This window comes from Nomia melanderi, chromosome 5 (assembly GCF_051020985.1).
Source record: "Nomia melanderi isolate GNS246 chromosome 5, iyNomMela1, whole genome shotgun sequence".
NCBI classification, from domain to species: Eukaryota; Metazoa; Arthropoda; class Insecta; order Hymenoptera; family Halictidae; genus Nomia; species Nomia melanderi.
This window is the reverse complement of record NC_135003.1, coordinates 13,275,580-13,303,075: the sequence shown is the minus strand read 5'-3', so window position 1 is coordinate 13,303,075 and position 27,496 is coordinate 13,275,580. Positions and strand designations below refer to the sequence as shown.

The window sequence follows — 27,496 nt, the reverse complement described above, 5'->3', positions numbered from 1 at the left end:
CTGGCTTTCTGAACGAGCGGTCATGGCGATTCTACGGGCCGATCTATCGGCGATTGGTCGACAACGTTCGTCGAGATAGAATGTAAGTAAGAAGAAGCGTCAGCGTCGTTGGTACCGTCGATGCGCGATCGGAATTATCGGAGATGTCACTGTAACGAACGGGACAGTCCGCGGTTGAGACTTCGATCGCTTGTTTTCGGATTAGGATTTTGAGGAGTAGGATTTTTAGTAATTTCATTCGGTATGTTGGATACGTGGTTGAGTCTCTTTTTGAGCTTCTTTCAAAGCGGAATGTTAAATTTCAGAATTGTTTGTATTGTCATGATTCTTTATGTGCTTCTCAATTATGTGATCGTTTCAAAGGAGATACGTATATGTTTACAATGTTGTTTATCAAGTTTGAGCACCGAGTAGCAGTTCGGAAACTTTCTTTCTGAAAGATATTCTTGTTTGTTACGTAGATGTTTGGTAAAAAGAAATAGTTTTGCAAGACAATTTACAGATGTGAACACATGAATTTCGATTATTACACATTGAAGAATTAACGTTTCACCTTTGACACATTGGGAGATCATGACGAACTTTAAGACGTACGATCGCGAGAGGTGCATCGTATTAAAAATTATTTACAGTTATTTTTGCACAATCAAATTATATGTGTTTTGATCGTCCAGGATAGTTTAATTAGCAATAATTACAGCGCGCAAACGCGGTACACGATCCTCGACGCTAAATGCTTTTTCCTCGCGAGGGAATGTTGCCAGATTCCGGGAGATTTTTCAGGAGATCGACGTGTGATAATATTGATGATACGGGAATAAAACGAGTCTTAGGAAGTTAGCACATTACTGTCCGGCACAGTTGCGCGGGAAGTATCTCGGACTGAGAACGGTATAATGGAAAGTACACCTAATAAACGCTATTTAAAAAAAAAAACGTATTTAAATAAAAGTAATTGAAAGAAATCGTTAACATTAAGGTGTATTATTATCACTGCGTCAATATGTACCGTTAAAGGGTTGTCGAAAATCTTAATTCTTCTTGATTTCACCACGATTTGAAATTTGTGTTGCAAAATGGTGAAAATTTGATTGTATATGAAATTTGGTGTGTAAATCTAATTTGAAGATAATGAGCTATTTAGAGTCTTTTGATATTTCATAGAACTTCCAACAAAGGAAAAATCAGGTCTAACCTTAAAAGGTCCATATTGCCATCCATGTTGATAAAAAAACATATTGCCGGCGGTTACGAGTACTGATAATATTAAATCGTCGGCATTTTGCATGGAGTTTGTGAAAAAATTCAATTTACAAATGTCCAGACGGTAATGTGTTGGTATCGTAGATTGATATCGAAAAGAATAGAGAGAGAATGCGTGTGCACGTGTTGATAAGGCTCATTTTAAAATACGGAGAAGTCGCTTGATCGATGGAGGTGCGAGAGTCTGAAGTTTGAATTGTAAATAGGATACTATGTATCGTTTCATCGTTAATCGTAGATTTTGTGTAAATATTTCGATAGACGCGACTAAGTTATTGCGAGGCTGTATGATAATTCTGTGTAAATATAAATAAAAACGGATCTCCCGATCGTACTGATAATCACGCGACTACATCAGCCTAACACCTTTGCGCCAGTATAGACTCTACACAGTAGGATTCGATTGAATTAAACCTTTGTACGACGAATGGGTTTAGATAACAATGAGATTGATTTATTAGGTTGAATTCATGAATCATTTTTCTTTGTTCTTTTCAGCTCAATTTACAATTTACATTTCTCTTTAATATGTCCTGTATTATTATTATTATTATTATTATTATTAATATTATTATTATTATTGTATCTTTCTGTATTTATTGACGTTATCGAATTTCGTTTGTCCGAGTGTTGTGAAACGACAGAAGTTTGATTGTAAAATAGAGGAACGACAAAGGTTCTCTCGTGTACATGTTGTAATTTATCGATAGAAAAATCAGCATGAATTTACGGTACAAATTAATATTACCTTGTAAACTGAAAAGAGCGTTGAGTGTCTTGAAAAGGAACGTCGATGAATATTGTAAAGACAATAAACAATGTAATGATTGAAGTACCTCGTAATTTGTAAGGAATATTGAATTTCACGGTCGAATAAAGGTTTCCCAGGCATACCAAAGAATCCGTAGGTGTTAAGGAAGACATTGTGTTGCCCCGATTGTTTTTCGACTATGAATAAAACATGTTTTTTTATACAAGTTACCGATGTTCGTCAATTATACCCTTTCCAACTTTCATCGTTCACTTAGTCGTAATTAAAGTATTTGTATATTTAGTATATCTCCATTGTTTTTGTATCTTTCAAGATTTATACAAGATATTCAACGTTACGACTGCAGATTTTATTTCACTCCTTAAATATTTTGTCTTAAACACAATAGCATTATTAAACATTAGTCAATTTAATAGTCTGTTAATTTTAATGGTTAAAGCATTTTGGAAATATTAATACTGAGTCATCTGTTTATTCTTCTAAATCCTCTGTATATTCTCCATACAAAGTATATTAATTTATATTAAAAACATCCGTTCGTTCAACCCTTGAATCTAGTAGTACAAATCCAAAAATATTCGCACCGATAAAAATAATTCAAGATCACAGCTCGACTGATACAAACATTGTAAACCCTCAGAACCCGACAGATAATTATTTTCCAATCTGAACAGTAGCTCTTCGCGCAAATTCGAAATTGCACTTGGAAACAGAACTCAGATACACCGCAGGTGCATTTGCCGCGATTAAATAGACAATTCCCCTAGAATGCAGAGAGCGCACCTCCATCCTGAAGACTCCTCAGCAAATGTCCAGGGGATTCGAACGCAGCCAATTCGGTGTCCTATTCGGTCGCGAGAGTCAGCGGCACTGTTCCTCCCGCAATTAGGGATATGCAAAAATCGCGGTACAAATGGCGGTGGTCGGCCACCTCCACTTAGCAGTCAATCACAATTAAATACAATTTTGCGCGGGCTGCGGGGCTCGGTAATGGCGCAAAAAGAGAGCAAATTGAAATCTCCTAGCTGACAGAATGATAGATGGTGCCGGTCGGACGCGAAAAGAGCGAGAACAGGAAAGAAAGGGGAAGAGGGGGGAGAGAGACAGAGATAGAAAGACACAGAGAAAGAGAAAGAGAAAAAGAGAGAGAGAGAAAAAGGGACGGAAAGAGAGAAAGAGATCGAGACGGTGACGGACAAAAGAGAGACACCTCTGTTGCCCCTCGTGGTGTGAGAAAGCTGCTCCTCTTCGTTCGAAGTCCGGGAATCGCGAGGACGAAAATACAAAAGTCGAGCTGCTGCTGACGTTACTTACTCGCCGCTCGCTGGCGGACCGATTTCTCCGGGTAATATCACTAATCCTCTTCATCCGGAGAAAATGACGATCCGTCCTTAACGGAGAACAACGGCGACGCGCATTGATCAAGAGAGAGATTCAAAGTTGCCTCCGCGAACGTATTCTGCGACTGCAATCGAACGTGACTGTACAGAATCCTTCGGCCTTAGACGATTCCGATTACCATTGTTTTCTCCTCCAGGACGATGCTAGCGGACTTCAGTGAAATGCTATCTTCGCGATGGTCGCGAGGTATTCGTACGTTGTACGATGGATAATTGTTGTCTATTTTTTGTGTACGTCTGGTTTGAGTAAATTGGTGTGCATATGTTGAGGTGTGGGTGAGTGTGAATGCGATTTGTGTTTCGTTTGTGGAGAGTAATGGCAGTTTGTTGTGTAATGTAGGATGTGATGACGGAGGATTGTGTGTGGTTTGATTTTCTAGAAAGTGATCTGGTTTGAGGAAGAGTTTGTAGTTTAGGAAATGGTGATGGGGGATGTTGTTGATTTAGTGCGAAGAAATGAGATTAACTGCTAATGGCTACTGATTGTTCTTAACACTAGAACTACCGAGCATTTAATACGATTGATATGTAATCTCTATAAAAATTGTAATAGATTATTTTCAGTTTCTTTGGATATTCATCATAGTACTCAAGTGAAACTATTTATTTCCAGAATCATTTCAAATATTCAATGCTTTTAAGGTATGAATAACTGCGAAACAAACAAATCGAAACCAGTAATTTTGACTGGTACGTTCTAGTGTTAATTACACTTTAATTTTAGTTTCCTATTTTCCTATTTTTATATCTTTATAATCTTCCAATTTCACAATTTCGTAATTTCTTATTAATAAATGTCTTCAACCATTCCAACTCCCATATATATCTCCAACGAAGAACAGTAAAACCCATACAAAATTACTGACAACACACCAACACACCGACGAAGAAACATAAATTCATTAAATCTTGTTTCACAAAAATGTTCCTCCATAAACATTTCAACAAATAATTCCATCCCGAGTAATTAAGCAACAGCAAGGAAGCGAAGTAGATTTATAAATTTATTAAGACACGCTTCAAAAGCACCGACGGTGTCCCAGAGCAATAGAAAGTTGCAACACTCGTTGGACAATGAAAAATAAGAGAATCAGTGTATATTGATTAATTTGCAGGAATAATCGGGGCTGTGGCAGGTGCAACGCGACCCGATGAACAAACTGCAGGGGTAATATCAAAGATGAACGCTGAATGTTCGCATGCGCGATCCTTTCTTCGGTTCCTTCGCATCTCGCATCTCGTATCTCGTCCCGTGTGTCGGTGTGCACAAACAATGCGCGCAAGAGGCGCTAATAAGTCCACGCGGAACGTCTTCATTTGCGCGGCAGGCACATCAGCCGCGTTTCACCGTCGCTGCAGTCGATGCTATTCGTCTTCCGTCCACGATTTTTCACGGTTCAGTAATGAGGATACTGGATATGCTTTAGATACTCGGTAAAAGTGAACTGTTCAGTTCGAGCGAAAAAGGGGAGACGGAATTACAATTGACTGTAAAGAGCCTGTGAAAAGTGTGGAAAAAGGAAAACGATGTTTGAACAATGGAGAGAGTATTGAAAATATTGACGGAAGGTTGGTACATTGTTAGTTTTGTTGGTAAAAGCGAATTTATTTTATAAAGTTTTTCTTTATTCGTGTGGAAATCATTCTTATGTAATTCCTCCTTTCTTCTCTTTTCAAAGTGACTTATTTTTGATAGTTAATGTCATAATTATATAGAATTTTAGATGTTCGTGATATAAATATGGATTTGTATAGAATTTGTGAAACATTGTGTAAGAAGTTTTCAAATTCAAAGAATTTGAGTAATTGAACAAGTATTAAATGAGAATTGGGGTTGCAATTCCACTTGAATTCTTTTATCAGATTTTCAATTGTTGTGTTAAAATTTTTGTCGTGATACAATCGCAATTTCACAGTATAAAATTGTAAACATATGTTATATAAAGAAAGTTATATATGTAATAAATCAATATTTGCTTCGCTTTCTACTTAATTGGTAAAATAACTGTTCCAATTGATATATGTTTGTTCCGCAGTAAGTATATTGTTTGAAATTATTTATACACTGTTCTTTGAAAGTCTGAATTGTATAAAAATTATTAGAAACCATTTATAATACACAAAAGAAATATTTTTTATATGTTGATAGTATACTGACACGTTTCTTCGCGGCGATGGAAATGGAAAGCAAACGTTATTCCAAAAATCGAGCCGAAAGAATATCTCCTATTTTCAAATTAAGTCCCATCGCGGCGTCGTTTCTATTCATTTCGAAAATAACATACGTAGTTCGTTTCTTGCGTGTTCGTCGCGATATTATCATAACTCGCTTCTAATTTGTAGACCAGCGACGAAAAAGTTTTGAAGAAACTGAAGGGTCGCGTTCGAATGGCGTGTTCCAAATTATGGAGATTTCAATAAATGTTGAACTCGGCTCGGCGAAGATCATCGACCCAAGCCATGATAAACAATGTCATTTTTCGAAGAATTAGTAAATCACTCACTGGTTCACCCGCTTAACAGTTAACTAGCAAGATTCACATAACGAATGATTAATCTCCGTTAATATAGAAATCTAATATGAATTCAGCAGAATTGTTTAAAATTTTTCTTAGAATTGAAAAACTTTCTTCGAGTCTTTTTCTACTGCAATTTCTTGCCTTCCACGTCCATAGTTGGCGACTCGTTCATTTTACTCGTGGTTTGTCTCATTTTCTACTTTCGAACGTGACCATCAACTCCGGATAATTATGCAGATTTTGTGGTGCGTTTGCACTGGATCATCGGAAACGCGCGTAAGTATACTACTGGGCCAGGAAGATTATCGAAATCGATCGGGACATTCATAATTTCAAAGCTAGGATACGATAGACACAAGACGACCGAGATCCATAAAAATGCATATTTCGGTTCGACTTCGAGCGCATCAACGGTGAACCACTTAAACTGTTCCTCGCGGCCATCATCTTTTTCTACGAAACCTAGGATTTAACTGCGTCAACTATTCTGTAGGCCAGAGGAAAAATAAACAATCGTCCTTCATAGGGTTTTGGTGGTCGCACAACTTGGACGACATAATAATTTGTTCACTTCCGACAGATTAAAAGATTCCTAATTCAATTACTTACTTAAAAATTTTTATAAAGACAAAGTAGAATATTATTTAAACGTTAAATTTTTAAACGTTATTTAGTAATAGTTTACGTCGATTTTGATTCGTCCAACTATTCGAACACACATTGTAATACTTTCGCTTTGAAGCTACAATTTTCGCGATCTGTATAAACGAACACGTAGTTTTCTAGAAGCAATAGTTAAGACAGTTAAGATAGTTAAGACAATGTTTGGACAAAGTTATACTGAGATTTAATTTATCCCATATTTCACTGTACGCATTAACTTTTCATATTTGAAAACATAATTTAGGCTTATCGCCACTTGACGAGGTTACTCAGAGCAATCCTCATAATTGCAATAATAATAGTAATCAGGATAATGACGGTTTACTTCATTGTACGAGGAGTAGGCGTATTAACTTTATTATCGCGGCTTGTAATCGCCATTCACTGAAACACTTGAGGGGTGTTACGGTGCGTCTAATTCGACGGCAAATTACGCGCGTGCGCCGAATAAGGTAGGTATAACCACTTAGGAGCATCGGGCGAGGACACTAAAAAGTTTTTGGAAATTTCTAACGTACACCATCTTAACGTTTCACTCATAACGAAATGTCTGCAGATAATAAATACAAAGATTTCTTGAAAAATAATGAATAAATATAAACAATAACAAACATCAAGAGTGAAACATATAGTAACAAAGTACTTTAAATAACTAGTAACATCAATGATCCTTAATTACTGCAAGTAAACCTATATAAAAGAACTAAAACTGAACCATCCACTATCTTCAAGACCCACTAAACAAATATAACTGAAATAACGAATAAAAATAAATAAACATCAACAATGAATAACTAACACCCCCAATAATCCTCGATCACCACGAGTAACCCTCCATAAAACAATTACTCCTACGGAATGACTGAAGAACCCTTGATTATTGCTAGAAAATCAGCTCAATCATTCGAACGTTAAACTTTTAGCCGACGAACCAGCGATCGTTTAGCGTACGGCATACAGAGGTTAAGACATAGAAAATCGGAGCGTCACTGCGGGAGGTCTAAAAGAAGAGCTTCGAAGCTTCCTACGGTTGCACCGCGAAAGCTGTCGAGAGAATAGAGCAGCGATATACATTATATCAAGTTAATAGGGGGATGTAAGAGGTGCACAAGCTCGATCGTTTGCCGGCCGTGAATCCTTTCCACTGGCGGCATATCGAGGTCTGGAAGTTATGCGCCCGTACCAACTGCAGGCACGTTAGGTACCCCCATGTATAGGCGGAAAAGATAGGGAGAGTGAGTGCGTTGCCTGGTATCAATTTGTCTGGCTGGTAGCAGGTTCACTCGACCAGACGAAGGTCGCTTTGTGCGAGCCGCTATCCGGCATTCTATCAAACCCAACAACATTCACTACAATCGATTTATTCTCCCAACGGCGGCGTAAGATACCAATTACCTGTAACGCATACGCTACTCACCTTCGAATGGAAATCGGGAGTTAAGCGACGACCACAGCACCTAACCAAGACCGAGCCACGGTCTCGTGCGTAGCGGCCAGAACTTTTGCTGTCGCCGTAAGAAGTCCGATTATACAGCGATACTCGCTATGTAGATTCTACTCATTCTACCAGCGCGGCAGCGGACCGCAATTATTGGCCAACTTCTGTTTTACCCCTTGCCCTTTCGTTTCTTTCGCGACTATGCTCGATAGGATCACCTTGTCGTTGATCGTTTACTAGGGGAAGAAAAGAATTTGCGATACTGCGCGTGCTTTCGCTGCGAAGGTTCAAGATCGGTAATAGGCGAGTGACGCTTGATTTATGTGAAAATTAAGTAAATTGTATTTAAAATCGTCGAATTCCATTGGCGATCCTCGTCGGGAGTCTGGTTTTATGTTATAGGAGGGGTTAAAGAAGGATTGAAGACTACGAAAATAATTGTTATTCGGTTGTGTATTTTGTTTCTGCGTTTCTTTCAGAATCGAAAGATGAATTCGGAAGTAACGAGTTCAATTATAATGGATTTAGTATTTAGAATATTCTAATGATCGCTCGCTGAGCAATGCAACGTTGGTTTGGCGGTTATGTTTTATATCGATTTACATTACATAATTACATCGGTATACGATGTCGGTCAATCGTTTAGAACCACAACCTAATTCTTTATAAACTCGTGTTACGCAATGAACTCTCTCCGATCGCAGAGAATTAATATTTCGCGTTAACAGTTTTCAAAAGGGACACGAAAATTCTCGGTTTCTAATTTTTATAAATTAATATCTCCGTTTATATAGATGAATATTGACTCGTAGAATGTTTATAAGTTTCAACTAGTAGATTTCGTAAAGAAGCATAATTTTAATTATAAATTGCAATAAAAATATGAGTTTTATTGAAAAATAGGGATTGAGAACCAACGTTGTTGTTTCCCGGAATCGTTCGCATGCTTCGAAATTACTTCCTCGATTTATCCCGTTATTCGATGATATAAACAAGAATAGCTGATTCGAGCTTACAGTCATCGCCGCGATATAACGAGGTCGTAAATTAAATTTTTTTCAGGTGGAACCAAAACTCAAATGTGACGATCACAGTTCCGACTCCGAAAAAGATCATATTTCTGTCAATTTGTTTGTCCTGACGTTAAATATGTTCAACTTAACGTGTAATAAATTTTACGACCTCGCTGCGTTTTGGAGGCAACTATATATTAATATACATCAACGAGACTATTTCTTTTTTCAAGTTTGAAAAGTTTCAAATCCTATAATGTTATATAAATTTTGTGTAACAGTGTCTGTATAACATCCATATAAAATTTATTTTTAAGTTTATTATAACAAAAATTTATCATTCTAGAAATTTCTTTGAGAAATGTCTACAAGTAAAAATTGTGGATTGGAAACATATTTAAGAGATAATTAACATTTTTCTCAATTCTATTGGTCTAACGTTGATCCCTTTTGTTTCCAAAAAGTATTACAAGTACAAAAAAATTCAGATAAAATAAAAATCCTATTGTTGCATCATAAACGACTTAATTATCCATATTCCCATAGCATTTTTCATTAAACAATCAACAATCTTCTAATCCATTCAATCAAATACATCGCTCACCCTCAAACCCAAATACCCCAACCAACCGAAACCACCCCCAAAAGGACAATAAAACAACGAACGCAAGAAACATTTTAACGAGAGCCATACTCTATAAATGTTTCAAGAATATCAAAAATTTTTGTTACGCCGAGCTCCCTAGCAAATGCCAATGTCCAAATTCCTCGCACTCTAACACCAATTATCAGGGTAGCCGTGCCCCGTCCAGTTTTTGCGCGGAATCGAAAAATCCGAGTTATTCCGAGACTGCGATCATCGATTAAATGAAACGATTTTGTTGCGTAAAGCGAAAAATAGAGGAATGATTCACGCGTGATGTCTTTCTCCGTGGAGAACGGTCACGGACGGACGTCCGATAGAAGTCGGATAAAGATGAAGGAGGCGCGTGGATGGTGGAGAGCCGGCACGTCCGCTATTTAATTATCGACGCGATCGAGAACGGCCGTAAATTCGCGATACGCGATACGGATCGACGGCAAATCCGTGGCCTCAATCTGTTATTATAACTATACACGCTTCTACCCGGTAACTATTTATAGGCCCCGGCTGGATTTCGATTCCGCGCAACGATAGGCCAGCCGCAGCCGCATCGTTATCGGCTCGGTTGACGCTGATTGGTCACTGATACTGACTTCAGGACGACTCGCCGAACCGTTCCGCCTGGGAACTGTTATTAGTTTTGTTTGATGGCGTTGAACGATATTTCGTGGCCCGTTCTACTGGGCGATTTGAATTGTTGCGCCGTAAACCGTGATCTTTCGTAAGGGTTTCAATGAATCAACGAATACAGGGTGATTCAAGGGAGACGGTTGCTAATTATCTTTCCTAAACGATTGATATTCATATTTATTTCATATAATTATTGATTTGATCGATGTAATTATAATTGATCCTTCATTTGCAATTTTCATTCTTGTTCATTATTTCTTGAGATAGTAATTGAAGTTTATTTTCAACTTGAACCCGGTGTTCTAATTCCTTTAGCTCACTCCCATGGAATCTTATAACGTAATTTGTGGATTTTTCATATAAACTTTATGCTGTCGTGTATTGTGCTTTTGACTAATTGTAGGGCGAAACATAGTGATCGGGATTGAACAGCTTACTACCGCGAGATCTAGTTAATTGATAGGTTGATACTCTCTTGGAAGGGTAGTTCGTTATCTCTATTATACGTCGCAAATTGAACTTGCGAGGAGCAATCTAGAAAATGTAATCTCAACGATTATAGCATAGTTTTTATAGTAAACCTTAATACTAATATCACGACTACCTAAACACTGGAAGTAGTTAGCACTGAAATTTTATTACGTTCCTTAACGCTAGATGAATACCGTCGCTGCATGATACGAGATACACAAAAACCATCCATTCTAATCAAAGGTACTTTAAAAAGAAGCGCATCCCGAGTTCCTTCGCTATGAAAACATTTAATTCAACAATTTCCGCGCATATACTATGCGATTCAAGGTGCACGAGAGAATAAGAAAAGTCGCGTGAATCTCGAAAGGAAGCGAGTGCTTTCACCGAGAAAAACCGGGAAGCGCCGAAGAGAACCGTCGGCCGATACTTCCACGAGGAATCCGTAACGAAGATTCCGCGACGAACGCGCAAACACGCGCGACCAGATTCGAAAGTTCGAAGAAAAATCACGAACACCGCGAGACTCCGTGTGCACCGTAATGTGCAGTTAACCATTTCCTTCCCGGAAGTCCGAGCCTCTTCAGAAATCTCCGTTTCCAAGCGACTTTCGACGATCTGCCCGTAAAAATCTCGTCTATCGCCGGAGCGCGCGTTCCACGTTTTCTTCGTTTTATCCATCATTTCTGTCGTGTACCGCAGCGAGCCTCTAGACGAGCCGGAGAACAGAGAAAGGGGTAAGGAGAAGGAAGATACAGACGGAGATAGCTTCCGTGTTCGGGCCGGCTGCGAATGTCTGCGAGCAAAGTTGAATTAATGATCGTGTGGCCGCGTATTACTGTCCCTGTTCCCCGTCCGTTTCGCCGATTCTTTCTATCCCCGCAGCGTTCTTCGCCGCTTTGTCTGCTAGCGGCTTGAACAGCGGGCATCACACGGCAACGGTTACGTGGTGACAGTGCGAAAACGCACGGTCAATGAATCGGACGTGGATGACGCGCGAAAGAGATGTACGCTGAACGCCACTCCATCAAATTATAGCACCGTGGACACTGCTCGGCCCGTCGAACCGTTAAATCGATTAATCCCAGAAGGAATGCACGAATCACCGATGCGTTCGTTACGGGCACCCAACGCGTCCAACGCGATCAGGAGCTAGACTTCTTCTTCTGCTTCTTCTTCCTCCGCTTCTTCTGCCTCTGCTTCTTCTTCTACTATTACTTCTGTTTCTGTTTCTGCCTCGGCTTCTTTACTTGATTGCTACTCAATGCTACGCTGTCTTCTAATTTATCTGTCTTACTATTAACCTATTAGCCAGTGCTATCCGATCGCAGTTAGAAATAGGATTAAGATGAACCCTGCAACTACCAGGTAAGTCAAAATCATCCGTTTCTGATGTCTTCTTTTAGAATTTTAGTCTTCTACTGTTACTTCTGTTACTTCTGTTTCTGCTTCTGCTTCTCTACTCGATTGGTACTCGATGCTACGTTATCTTAGCTTCTAATTTATCTATCTTACTATTAACCTATTAACCGGAGCTATTCAATCACAATTAAAGATAGGATTAAGATGAACCCTAGAACTACCAGACGGTTCTGGTAAACACTTCAGTTACTAACACAATGTTCAAAAACTTAAAAATCCATCAAACTACCAAAAATCAAATGAATAAAATAACAAGTATAACAGGCATTACAAGTACTCGAAAAGATCATCGTATTCCTAAAAATTCAATATATTCAAATGGTCCCAAACAAAAGCTTAAACCCGACAAACACAAAAACGAAAATCACATTGCAAGAGCAGAATCGCACTGGTCATCGGCCACACCTGCCCGGTATCGGGATCGGGAACCTAACCTAAAGGGCGTACAGTGTCTTGCACCGTGTGTCGTGCGAAGTTCAGATTCTAAAATGCGCCCGAAGCCGGCGGACACGCCTAGTTAAGCCGCATGATGAACGCCGCATCGTCTGAAAAAGGACCACGAAAATCACCGAATCGGACCGTTGAAGATCGGTGGCAGATCCCGAAACTGATTTGCCGGTGTTACGCCGCGCGCGTATTCTTTTTCGTTCGCGCATTGTATCTTCGCACCTTGACCGCCCCCGGGAATGCAAATTATTATTCGTCTCTAGCGGGGAGGGGATCTCTCGCCTACTGGAACCGTGACTTATCATGCTTAATTACACGGTTTACCATTGAATTATCGTTGCTTTACAATATTAAAGAGGAGCCAATTAACCGCGCCCGCTCCGGCCTGCTCTCGTTTTCTTCGGGCCGATCGGATTCGCTTTTAATAACGCGTTCCCCCGTGCACGATCGAGCCCCGCTTTTATATCACACTCGCGTGCACACACAGAAAACGTTGTTGCTATTGAGAAACAACGTGCTACTCGCCGGCCGGCCCGGGATGAATGCGACGGACGGTAACTGTATAAAATTGTTGAACGATTATTACCTTGTAATTAGTTCCCCTCCCTTCGGTTGCGAGAGCCGACCGCTTCACTTCGTAAAACCAGTAAACCGTGTATCGGTCAGTGCAATCTGAGCATTGTTGCCTCGTGATTCGATTTTTAATTGAACGTAACGGCAACTAAATTTGAACTGTTACTCATTCTGCGCGTTTTCCTTGGCACTGAGGTACCAGACGCGTCAAACTGACCCACTGCCGATTTCTTCGTTTTGCAATGATTAAAAATAGATGTTCCTCTCAGAAATTATTAATGAAACTGATTTACCAGTAAACTGAATTATGAATCAATTAAAATTTCGATCGATGTACTCGAAGTTTCAGATCTTTCGGCGTGCGTCGTTGCGTATGAAATAATATTGATATCGTTGTAACAATGATACAATAGTATCATATATAATATTATAAATAATAATATCGTTAATCCGTAATTAATACACGGAGTTAGAAGAATGATACCGTTGAAAGAATTATGTTCAGCTTCGCCTTTTATCGCCTTAGTTGGAATCCGATCTAAAATTTGTTATTATCAGGCCCGATGCGCCATTTTTCTTACAACTCGGACGTCCTGGCGTTTCTTTTCGCTAGTTGCATCATATCGCCGATGGCGCGAGGAGGACCGAGGGAACTAAGGGGATACCAGTTAGGACAGTCGAAAAGGGCTCGAAGCATGGAAGATACATAGCGCGATGCCTTCAGCAAACACCAACCCATTTCTCTTTCGCGGTCCGCGGTTCTTTCTCTCGTTAACGTAGCGGTATCATTCTTTCATTCGTGGTGTGCATTTAAGCGCCGCCGGTCCCGTTGTGCTGATTTCACTAACGAACCCGGCGATTTATATCATCGGGCCGAACCGTGTCCGCGGTAGGCGAACTCAAACTTACCGTGCACTCGTTGTTAAACGACACCCGGCAGCCATGATGGATCTTTATCGTTCACGTTTATGTTCGAATTCGCTTTTGCGATTGAGTTCGCGTTTCCATTTGCATGCGCATTGTTCATAGGTAACGTTGAAGGCTTCGGTGTAATTGAATAATTGCGGTGACGCTATGATGAACTGCGAATTGAGAGGTATATAGAGAAACGAAGTAAAACTAACGAATCTCGTACGTTTTAGCACGTTGAATGCCATGGGTCACCGGTGACTCCCAACCAAATCGGATTACTATGGTTCATTCAATTAACCCTTTGCACTCGAAAAATTTGTCACTAGAAATATTCAATTTTTATGAGAGATAGACGACATTTTTTTAAACTAACTTAAGGGATCTATTCACAAAATAAAGGGAACAATGGTATTTTATTTCCACATCTCACGTATCTGCAGATTATTCAAGACTTAATGCTAAATACGAAATTTTACAATTTTGATGTACCAATCGAGTGGCAGAGAGGCACCTTTCGAGTGCAAAGGGTTAAAAGACAATTATTTGAAAACATTTCTTAATAATATATTTTTTCTGTTTTGTGTATTTTGCTCTATGGAATCGTGTGGCGTTCAACGTGTTAATAAAGTTTCTACGTCAGTTCCGATGTGTCACAGAAAAGGAATTTCGATTTTGTGCTCGTTCTGTTTCTAGATCGCATCGATAAATTAATCATTTACGGATTCTAATATCAGAGAAAGTGGCAACTCTCGGTAGAAATCCGTAGACAAATTCTTCCACTGGATCCTCTTCTTTTTTTCTATTCGAGAACTGGTTTTACATTATGTTTTCTCTGGCCGGTGGACTAATAGACAATATTAATTATACTAGTCTACCCTAAGGAAATGGAACAAAAAAAAAAGGAGAAGTAAATGTATTCAAAGCTGATTACTTTCTCTGCGATAAATCATAATATCGTAAGCACGAGAAAATCTTCCACTGATCTTTCTTTAATTTCAAGAGTTTCACCGAGTGAATTCAGTCGTGAAGTATTTTACGCGCGATCTTTACTTAGGAAATTCCCGGTATCAAGAATGCTATACCCAGTTGTACTACTCGTAACAATAATTAGAATTAATATTACGTTATCGGCGCAGTTTAAGTCCAATTAGAATTATTCTTCATTAATGTAGATATCAATTTGCATTTATTCGTCACACGGATACGCTACACTAAATCGATCACACATTAACACGAAGAATTGTGTTCGAGGTGATACACGATACAGCGTTTCTAAAATCTTATTCTGAACTGAGCCTAACAATCAACCAAAATGGTACCATTAACCCTAACCGTACCACGACGTGACTTTGAGTCACATTTGAATTTTTAAAATTTTTTGATTATTTCATATCGCATTTCCAAAAGTTTTCTAGGCTTTTAAAATTTGGGCCCTATAAACGAAAACAATAATATTTTAATCATTCCTTTTATTCTCACAAGTGACTGAGAGTCACATCGTGGTACGATTAGGGTCAAACTAAACATTTCGTGAAACAATAATTTAATTCCTACTCTCCCAGCGCGAAACAATAGGTTGCACGTCCTCCGTCATTCTCGAAAGCACAAATAAAAGTCGCGGATCATAGCCCAGGGACATCCCCGAAGACTCGAGAAATCGAAAGGATCGTTACGGTGTCTGCGAACGGCGAACGCCCTCGATCGTGGGTCAAAAGCTCTCGTGGCAAGATAGTAAGTCAGAGTTAAGGTAGGTCGGGGCGTAACCCAGGATCAAACAAGTCAATAACTCGTACCGTGCCTCCTCCACCTACAATAAGAGATCGTTGTGCGGCACAATGAATGTGGGTGCGCGGTGACGTATGACGCCCCGAGACCAGCGCGCGCTGCGCGTCCCACAGTACGGTGCACTGTACGGTGCACTGTACGGTGAAACGCGCGGTGCGCGCTCATTCGTGCGTGCAGCCACGTGTGCGCGCTGCGCGGATATGTCTTCATGGGATCGAAAGCCGGCGCGACACGCGACGCGTTTCGCGACATTCCTCGCGTCCGCGGCCAGCGTAAAACAGTCATCGAGTTGCGAAAAGTCTCGGCGGCGATCTAATCGAACGCGCGCAAAACGAGAAACTCGGGGGAACCTTTCCTTCATGGTCGGCACACTTTGACCTATTAGGGCTTGCGCGCACGAGGACCTATGGCACTAGCCCGCTGTAATCTGGCGACGACGGGATTGCGTGGAAATTGTGGGCTTTTGTTTTAAAGACAATGAACTGATGACATAATTGATGTGTACGGATACGTTTATTTAACCCTTAGCATTTCAGATTGTTTTGTAATCTGTCAGCAACTGCTACTAATTTTTATAGTATTCCTAGCGAAAATGAGAAATAACATTTCTTCGATCTTTTATTTTCCTTCTTGGTACAAAATTTGGATGTGTGGAGAATCTAATAATTTTAGGGTAGTTTCTTTAAGATTTATGGAAATATTTAATATTATAGCTGGTGCAATATTGGAGCCTACAGAGGTCAAAGGGTTAATACATTTCGGTGATGGTCTTCTCGATTATAATGTGTTCTTCAATCCAATAGATCTAAACAAAATACTAGAAAAATGAAACTGAAACGAGTCAGTGAGTTCCTAAATCTAATGTAGTTTGTAATTCCTAATAACAATATCTACAGGATTAATTTCATTTTCATTGTGTAAAATAACGGATTACGTCTGTCATAAATATGGGACGTTAAAATTGCGACAAATGACGAATGATTAGTGACTTTTTGGCAGTTTATTAGATATTCCTTAAACACATTCTTTTCTCCTACAATTCGTAGCACCAAACATATTAAACACACACATACACCGTATATACACTAAGCTGCATTGTATATAATGTGCATGTATGTATTATTTAAATGAATTTCTGTATTGACACGCGGTGTTTTGTTATTGTTATCTTACAATTAAGTAGCTGCTCTTTCATGGTAATATATTTAAATTGCTCATGGTACGCCTGAAGTTACAAGTGCCGCAGATAAATTTCTAAGTGAATTCAGCAGCTCTTCGAGAGCACGAAAACGTAAGAACAAGCCTTTTTTGGCGGCAGGCGTGGACAGAAGATGAGAATACATTCAACCGTGAAGAGTGCTGCGCAAAACCACATAATGGGTGCCCCCGTTTCGCAATAAGAGTAAAAGAACTACTCGTAGGTACTCCATTATCATCCATTATAACCTCTGAGCCCGTTTCTATCGGAAAGCTAATATAATACGACTGTTTTATTCGACACAATGTCGTTACTAATCACGCATCGAACAACGTCCATTGTCAGACGAGTGAACGTAATTCTCTATAAAAATCAGGTCCGAACGGGTTAAATGTGTCCGAGACCCTAAAGTTCGGGGAGATAATAGGAGAAACAACCTTTGACGCCAGTACGTAAGACAATAATCATCGGCGATGGGCTGGCACTGCTTCGGAGGAGGAGGATCCAGTTATTTTCTTGGCCGGCAGCCAGCGATATTATTTTTCGTTGTTCGGCCGTTATGAGGTTGCCCGTACCCCGTGCGGCTGCATAACGCGGAGCGTGGCTGCGTGAGGCACGAGACAATAATAATTCATCGCTTCGGGGGCCGCAGCACGCAGCCCATGCTCGCGATTCTAATCCTTGAGCAATTTGCACAGAGCGCCGTAAAATAAGAAACCCACGGGGCCAGCCATCGAGTCTCTCCGGCCTTTTGGATCGACGAAACGATTCGTGGAAGAGAATTCGCCGCCGCGTCCCGGGTTGTGAGGACGCCGAAAAAAAGGCACCGATCACACCGCCGGATGTCCCTCGAAAGTGACGGTTCTGCAGCTTCTTTCGTGTCTAACCACCGCACCGCACCGCGCGCCGGTCACCGTTCTATTCGTCTTACGCGAAATTAGCGACGGATCCCGTCAATACTGCGGACTGCAGGCTAACGTGGACTACCGTGCTTTTGTCGGGAGACTCGCGTCGTCGATGTGTGCTCTCGTCGAATTATCAATCGATCGAGTCACCGATGAAGGAGAATCTAATGCGAATCGACTTCGTCGGTTTATAGATGTTTGGAAGGTTTGGGGTTTTACTGTGGGGTATCTGTTTTTATTGGGACTACACGAGAGTTGATATGGAAAACTGCGACTAACTATGTATAATATTTTACTACCGACAATTTGGAAGGAATGCAACAAAATTTTCCATTCTACTTCGAGTGAAAATTTCATTCGAACGCATCGATAATAGGGAAATAGTTGTTTGCTTTGATCCGTGAGTAACGAACAACATCGATTGTTGTTAAATTAGTCTAGAAATCTTCAGCACGAGTCTCACTCGTCATTGTACGGTAAGGGGTTAATGGGTATTCTTATCGAATAGTCATTATTGGTAATTATCGATTGGTTTACCGCTGGTTTACGAAAAATGAAAGAATTGTTTCTGTCAATTCGTGAGTCTTCGTAAAATTTAGTATTTTATGATAAAATATTTGTTTTATAAAAACGGGTTAAGTATAAATTTTAATTGAGAACTGTCTATTTGTTTTTTTTCTAAGAATATATTTGCGTGAATTTAATTGAGTTATTCACATCTCTGACTTTTCCTTCTGTGTTACAATAAAAGTATTCTACTATTGCCATTCTTATTGCCGTTATATCATTCACTAATATCAACGAATTATTTCATTACATTTCATTCATACACAACGAACGATCACGATAAGAAAACGTAATAGATTTGAAAGCTTCCTAACAGCACGACAACACCGCCAAAAGAAAGACGGAAACCTTTACACTCGCTTGTATAATAGTATCAATTTCATACTGATATTTCATGCAAAACATTACTCCGACGACCAACAATTTGGTCTTGTTACCGGAACCAAGGTATGATCACTGTCTATTTTGTACCGGATAAAAGCGAAGGGAAAGAAGCAACGATAATGCCTCACCGCCAAGGGTAACTATAAAGTGCCGTTTTGACAAGTTCAAAATACTTCCAGAGAAGAAAAAGAACGCCGCGAGCTGGAATCCTTTGACGGGATGGACAGAATTCTTTAGGGCCCAGTCATGTTAATCACCGGCGTGGACCATCAAGCGAACGTTTATCCGTGTCCAGGCAAATTCCTAGAGAGGTCAAACAACCAAATATTGGGCCGAAAGAGATTCCGGTGACGCCCGGGGGGAGGAAGTTCGGCAAGTAAATCTTTCTTAATAAACGGCTCTGAGCTATCACGAAAATGGTCCGAAAGGGGTCCGCGGGCGAGGACTTTCGCCTCTTCCCCGTATTCGCCGCGAACGGTTCTCTCCGGCTGGCGCTACGTCGCACAGTGGTGCCGTTTGACGAAAAGCTGGACGAAATTTTCAGTTTCTTCAGATTCTCGAAAGATTTAGTACTCTTATATTTCTCGAGTTATTAAATTCGAATGTTACATCAAAAACTTAACTTATTTTCAAGTTATCGTGAGAATTCATTGTTGTCCTTTTTTTATAAATTAAAATATATAATTAAAATATCAATCTTGTCAACGTCGATGATCTATATCTCAATCACCATTGAACAAAGTAGAAAGTTTATTTTACTACTAACCCTGCTACGTTCTTCAGGCCATTTACACAATCACGTTACCATTCAGTACCATTTTGTCCATTTATTTATAGTTGTATACTTTTTCCAGAATACCTTCCAATTTAGAATATAGATCACTGTTAGATTACGTGCTTCGTTTTCAATAGTACTTTGAATTTGTTGATAGATTGAGGACCGTAGCCGGGTTAAGATTAAATTTCGGCCAGTTTTTCGTGAAACGGCACCACTGTGTGCTTAGTCTACGCGCTCCAGGGGGATTTCGTTGAACAGCTAACGAAAGAAACGAAAAATATCGACGATAGCTGTTCTCGTACGGGTCGAACGGAGAGATCGCGAAATGTCGTTGCACCGAGCCGAGACGGCTATTTGATTGACGGTGCTGCGCACACCGGAGGATAAGCTGGCGTAACAACTTAATGAAGGTTCCTCCCACCCACGAGGGCTGCCCTGCAGCCAGTCCTTAGGAGGAGCGTGTCCGCGAATCGGCTTTAATCTTAACCCCTTTATTTGCTGAGATAAAGGAAACCGAAGAATTCATTTGGAACTCATTGTTAGGTATTTTGTAAGCTGTGCTTCGCCCTCTAGGATTCTACGAGCCGTTCGCCTCGAGATCATTTTTCTAGTCTAAGAGAAGTTTTCTAGACAGTAAAATATACAATTCTTATTTTACAAATATTCGTCAAACTTTGGAAACCATTTTTCTTGATTGTGTCTGGTATATTCTGGGAAATTGAAGTTTCCAATGAACTACTGTAACTTTAGTGGAATTATGGCAATTCTTTGCCAACGAGTGTCATTTTATTTGACTGCATCTTTTTCTATAAATTTCTATATGTAGAGCTATAGTTACATATCTAGATATGTTTTGAAAGAGTAATGAAGGTATATCTATCGTGACAATTAGAGCACGAAAGTATTTGATGAAACGTAAGAGTCGTATGCAGCGAATTGAAACACGTGAGTCCTTTAATAAGTGATTATCACAAGAAAAATGTAATATTGACTACAATCGATCGTTATAATTAAAAGCAGATCAACCTTCCAGGAAATCTAAAAACTCACAACTCGATAAAATAAAATGTTCAACTGAAACAATGACTCTGATTATTAGTGAGAACAGAGATAAGCAATACGACTGTATTTACTCATATCGAAGAGAACATTTCATCTTCCACGATGCTTCTAAAACATCCCGATAGTTTCAATCTAACTGCCTTAAGAATCAACTCGAGCCTATCACTCGAGAATCTTAACTCTTACCCACGACGGGCAACAAAGGTTAAAGCACACAGGACAAAGTGCAATTACAGTTAAAGCAAAGAAAAAGGAAAGAGGAAGTATAGTGGAACTAGAGTTAATTGCTGCTCCTGGTTCCCCATCCAGAGATCAATGTTAGTTATCCCCGTACTACCGGGCACACGGGTTTCCTCGTTCTATCAAGAACCGCGTCTCTTTCGCTTCCACAACGAAGAAGATTGCGCTTAAGCATTCACACGACCTTCATCGTGCGTACTTGCGCGTATCTTGTGTGTGCGGAATCACAACAGATCTGCCGAGTGCTCGTGGGGAAGGTCAGTGGCCGGTTCAGAGATTTTAGTCTGGACCTTGCTCGCCGCGGAGCGTACCTTACACGACAATTAACTTTACACTTGCCTCATTCCGCGTAGACTTATGAATCCCATCCACTGAACTCTTCGGAATATTGGGTTTATTGGAAAGTTCTGTTCGATATTGTCATCTTCGATAGAAGTTTCTACAGATCAGTCGTTCTACAGAAATGAAATCATTGACATCGTGCTGGGAGGAGGTCAATGGTAACGATGGAAGTTGTGTTATACTTATATCAATAGAAATATTTGAAATGTGTTTTCTTTTTATTCAAAAGTGGATGGAACTTTCTGATGGATCCAATAACCACCATCTGAAGCATTTGTTTCTGTCACTCATAATTTTGAAGTTACCGAGTTTTAACCCTTTGCACTCGGAAGCCTATCACTAGAAACATTCAACACTTTCCTATGAGACGTAGTTGATATTTGCGACGAACTAATGAGAAAACATACGTAAATTAAGAAACAAATTTTATAGAAATATTTCGCATGTTGATGCATTATACGAAACTTAATATAATTTTGTTATATCGGATCAAATGGTGACTGAGAGTCACCTCTCGAGTGTAAAGGGTTAATCCAGGAAATGGCCGCACTATGGCAATTAAGAAAGTATAACTGAAATCGACCGAATCGCTTAAACGATCGGTTCGAAGAGAGGACGAGACCGTAAGGTAATAAGAGACGAGGAACAATAAGAAGTAAGAAACAACGAAGCCCTATCCCTCAGATAATGAACATTCTTCGTCTTCCGGCCGTCTCCTCTGCTTTATCTGGACCCCTACACCGATTCGCTAGTTGACTTATCCCCGTTCATTGTCGCCATTCCAAGCTGGCCGTCCCGAGAGAAAGAGACAACGAGAATGCGACGAACAACGAGCATAGCTAAAGAAGAACGCTTTTGCGGGAGAGCGGGTTCGACCTAGGAATTTATCACCGCTACCGACAGCCATTAATATGGCATTGTGCGCCCGCGGACACAGGCAGTGGCTCGTCCATCTTTTCGTGACGTGTTAACGACTGACCTCTGCCGCCAAGGACGGTTCCCAAAGGTACATATACTCGCGTCACCAACTTGCAATCCAGATCCACCGCCGAACCGTCTGAAATTTTAATTAGACTCCGTCAATTTCTTCGTTCACCCTCTCCAAGGACGAACACTTTTTTTCGGAACAAACACAGACGATTCTGGTTCTCGTTTGGTTGCAGTCGATTTCGTTAAAACCGATACGAATCGAAGAGAGAAGGAGGTATTTGTGAAAAACGTGCAAAGAAAAAGTAAGCGTCCGTTCGATGGACGTTAATGTTAGAATAAAATCGAATGTACGCGTACGGGCTGGTATCCTTGAAGAGGTTAATATCGTTTGCATTCGAGAGGTGACTCTTAGATTTCAAGCAGCGAAACTAGAAAATTTGATATTTAATTTTGAACTTTGTACAATGCTTCGATCTATTGGATTAAAGTTTGTTCAATTGGCGCGTGATTTCTACTGGATGAGAATTTCGAGAATCTATAGAATTTCGAGTGCTATCATTATGTTTTTGCTAGTAATATAGTAATCATATAACATAATGTAGTAATCATTAGGATAGCTTATACTATGATATCGAGTGGTCGGATATCCACCTCATATATGGACGAGCTAACGGGAATACAGCAGGAACTTTTTAACGTCTTCGACAGTTTCTGAAGTCGATGCAAAGTGTGTATCATTAAAGAAGAAAATCGTTTTCAAGAATTTTTTTAAACAACTTTTGAACATTCTTGCAGCTCTCCGTCGTAAATAAAAACTGTTTATGTTTCGAAGAAGATGAGTTTCCTGCTTTTATACGACCTTCCTTCGCCCTTAGGTGGTGTACTTGTTTTCAATACGGTACCAAAGTTGGACTAGCTGTTTCTTGTGTAGCAATGACCTAACTCATAGAAAATATGATATTACTTATTAATTAACAACTGTTATGATATAGTCTGATCTGCAATTTTAACAAAAATTGTAGTAATAATTCTTCAAAGAATTAATTTTGATTTTGTATACATTGAATTTCTCGATAAATCAGAAAAAAATTAGATACCTACAGTTTTGGAAAAGAAGTTAGAGATTAATTTCATACAGAACCACGAAATATATAAATGGTTAAGAATATTTTACACGACGTACAGACATAATTTGATTAGAGAAATTTATGATCACTTTAAGTGATCAGGCACTGATTGAATGACAGCTCGGAACTGTAATTACTTTGATTGCTAGATGAATCTTCATTCGTATTTCTCCCATGGAAGTTTTTGTAGACGCAGGTACCGCTCAGACTGATCAAATAGTAAATTCGTATAATTCATATTCACATCTTTATTCTAATTCTATTTGATCGTGATACTCAAGTGGCAAATTTTCTGATTTTAATACAAATTGGTTCAACTGCATTGAAAAAATAAACGATCTTCAGACTCATAGGATACAATTATGCAGTGTAACCATAAAACCTGATTCTATATATATTTATAATTTTCCCTAGTTTCGCGTACCATAATTAATAATTATGGACCGGTGGTTAAATATTAGAAATATGTTACTCTATTATCGAGTTACTTATGTCGCTAAATACTTCTGTCCAACGTCAATTTTCTCATTATAATTGCTTTCAAGTAATTTCGAAGTTCAGACCATCGGTAATTTCTTTTCTTTTACGGAATAACATATTTTTATCAAAATAATACGTAAATAATTTTATAAAAATAAAAACATATTTTTGTTAAAAATAATAACTTAATTAATATATATTAGAAACAAAAGCTTTTAGAAGGAATACATGTATTTTAAAGTGAAAACTTTTAGGAAAAATAGCTGATTTGGAGGCTAAGGGGTTAAACAGATATTTTTACAAAATCGGTCGGTTAAGCGTGAAGAAGTCTACGTAGATCCGGATATAATAAGAGACGGGTCGCCGAACTATAATTCCCAGTACAGTTTCCTTTGCGGTACCAATCGGTAGCAGTGCCTTATTACTTTCAGTATGGAGGTTCGTTTGGTCGTGACTCTCCGCGGGTCGATCCTTGCACTGTCGAACAATCATTAATCATTCCGCTCGCAGAGACTATGACGTACCGATGTTTTCACCTTGGCAATGATCCAGGAAACGAAGAGATCCAATGCGGGAATGCGCACGGCTCAGTCCAAAGACGATTCTATTCAGGGTGCCGCACGTGGTTCCATACTATATTGCCGGCAATCCGCGGGATGAGTTCATAAGTTAAACATTTCCACATAGATCTTCGTGCGCGTGTGCGTTCACGTGTACACCCGTACTTACGTGGCACCCTATTCAACTATTGGATGTTTGCAAAGTGTAAGCGTAAACCTTACGGACTGAAAATTTATTGAAACGAACGAACGAACTTTGAAATGGAATTTCGACAATTCGGGAATTCGGAATTCTTTTGATTTATATTTGGTTAACATTGTTTAAAATTTTCCAGTTTCATATGGAACGTCGATACGAACAAATCAGTGATTTCTCTTGTTACTTTTCGACTCGTCAAGATGAAAACACCCCTTGAATATTAACGCATCCTATTCTTCTGTATATCTTGAATTCTATGCAAGATGTATGTCTTTAACTTATAATTTTTATAAATTATTACAAGGGCAATTCAGGAGGTTTTAAAGTTTTATGAAACTCAGCGAGGAAAATTGCTTAAAGATTATTTTTTTCTAATTTCATTGTGCAATATTACAAAGCATAAAACTGGAATCAATTAGCAAGCTTTAATTCAACTGTACCTTTGAACAGCAGAGTAAATATATTTAGTAAATTTATTTACTTTCCTGTTTCTTCTATTGACTCTTCTATCAACTTATAATTAAATCTTTCTTATTGATAATATTACGGTAGTTAAAACATAATTGAAAAAAATATCCGTTTAGTATCGATGTTTCACATTTCGATGCGAACATGTAGCTTCTAGTAACACTCGCGTATTCGCGTTACAAATAGGTGGTAGCATGGTACCGGAAGGATGTTGCGTAAACGGAAATGCGTGTGCAGGGCTTTGTCTTGGCGATTCCTGTTCAGGAATACACCGGACAACAACTGGTAGTACCATTGGGAGCAGAGTGAATGGATAAAGGATACAAGAAATTACAAGTCTCGGAGGCCCAAACTTGTGTCACTGTAAGTGTGTCATGGACTAACCGCGAGCCAACGGTGTAAGAACAACAACGGGCTTATCCGAAACTGAGGACGGGAAATAACACAGAAACCGTGCATTAATCGAACGTCAACGATGTCGTTGTAAGTCTGAAACGAAGAAGTTCACAGAGGAAACGAGAAGTTCACAGAGAAACCGAAACTTACAGAACAAATTTCTCGTCTCTTCAAAATTTCGTAATTTCCTTAATTTTACCGTTCACGTATCTTCATAAAGCATGAAACATTTCCTTTAACCGTTTGGATGCTAAACAACTTTTGTGGATATTTACCAAAAATGCGGAAGTGATTGGGTGTGTATGCAAAAAAATTAATAAGAGTAGTTATCCAATGAGATCACAAATATTGTGTTATTATAAAAGAATATCAAAAAATAACATTTATTCAAATAAATTTACTTTGATTTATTTCTTGAAAAACATAGTGAGAAAATTATAATTGATACTGATAAACAGAAGCGCCTCCGCGCTCTCCGAAATTTTTGCACAACACAAGAAGAGCGCTATAGCGCTCCTCAGCACTGAAACGGTTAATTGTCCATGGTTATGAATTTTTCGAACAAACTGTTAATTGTATATTATATTATCTCACACCTGAGATGTGTCTACCGAGGTACATTACATTGTACAAAATATTCACAGAAGACTCCACGATTATCGGCTAACAATTGCTTACAGAAAAAGGAAGCCAAATTTCTTGATAGCCTCAACAGCTTCAACAAGAATGATCTCATGTTACCATACGTAAAAATGCAAATCGATTGCAGTATGAAATAGATAATGCAATCGACAAAGATTCAAACCAGACTCGAATTATTCAAGATTTCCCGATGTTTCGTATTTACAGTGGTACGGAGGGACCCATGGATATCGTTCGGTGTTTTTCTCCCGTGACGTGGCGAACAATCGAATCAATTACGCTGATTCCTGATGGTGATCACCGGTGCCGATATTCAATTTGTACTCATGAATATCAATTGAGCCATTTCATGTGGAGGTCCTTTAAGATTTTATTATCGTCCGTCAGAGAAAAGACGTCGGCTGCCTTGAAAGGTAAAGAGCCAGGGAAGTAAACGGATATTTTCAGTCGGGCTGTTTTGATCTTCCGCGCACGGTCATTATTAATGTGCGGAAGTAACATAAGAAAGGAAGCGGGACTGAACGCGACGGAGTTCACTGATTTCAATGTAACGATAGAAAATCAAATTCACACTGTCGCCAGCTTCACTCTCTATCGCTGCATTTCGCTTCGTCGTATTCGGTGTTGCTTTCAGTTCCCTTGCCTCCCTGACGTTTCAGCTTTCAGAACAAGCGAAGCTCTCCGTTGGACTATAATATTCGCTTTTTTCATTTCATTCGTTTCATTCGGACAAGCTAAAAGTGCAAGGTTCCCACAGGTTACACATTGTTGCGAGCATTCAGTGTTATTTCCTTAGCACCTTGTACTATTACTTACAGCGGATCATTATTATCACGAAGCCAAAAGAGATGTCTGCTAATAATCAATAGAAAGAATCCTGTAGTCATTAGAGCGTCTCATGCAAGCGTGCACGTCACCCGACACGCAATCCGAGACGCGTTAGGAGTGCGGAGGAATTATGAGAGGCTGCCAATACGCGTAAAATACCGACTCTCGGCCATTCGGCGGACTTTCCCCCTTTCTCTTCGTTCGGGGTATGCGTTCAGTTTGTCCGAGGCGTTCCGTTTTTCTCAGCAAACAAGCCGGCGGATCGGTCTCGCGGAAGGAACAGTAAAGAATCGGCCGAATAAAGGATGCGGAGATGCACCGGTGCATGGTCACTTTCGCAAAAATGAAACAATCAACCGGCCGGACTCCCACTTTCGGGATTCGTAACATTGGCTGGTCCGGCACGGCGTCTGTCGCGGCAAACTACAGGGTACCGTGT

General features: G+C 39.6%; 1 long non-coding RNA gene across 1 annotated transcript in view; it reads right to left on the bottom strand.

Moving 5' to 3' along the window:
- The window catches only part of LOC143174562 (uncharacterized), a 103,024-nt gene that overhangs the window by 66,127 nt on the left and 9,401 nt on the right, over positions 1-27,496 (bottom strand). The window lies entirely within an intron of this gene.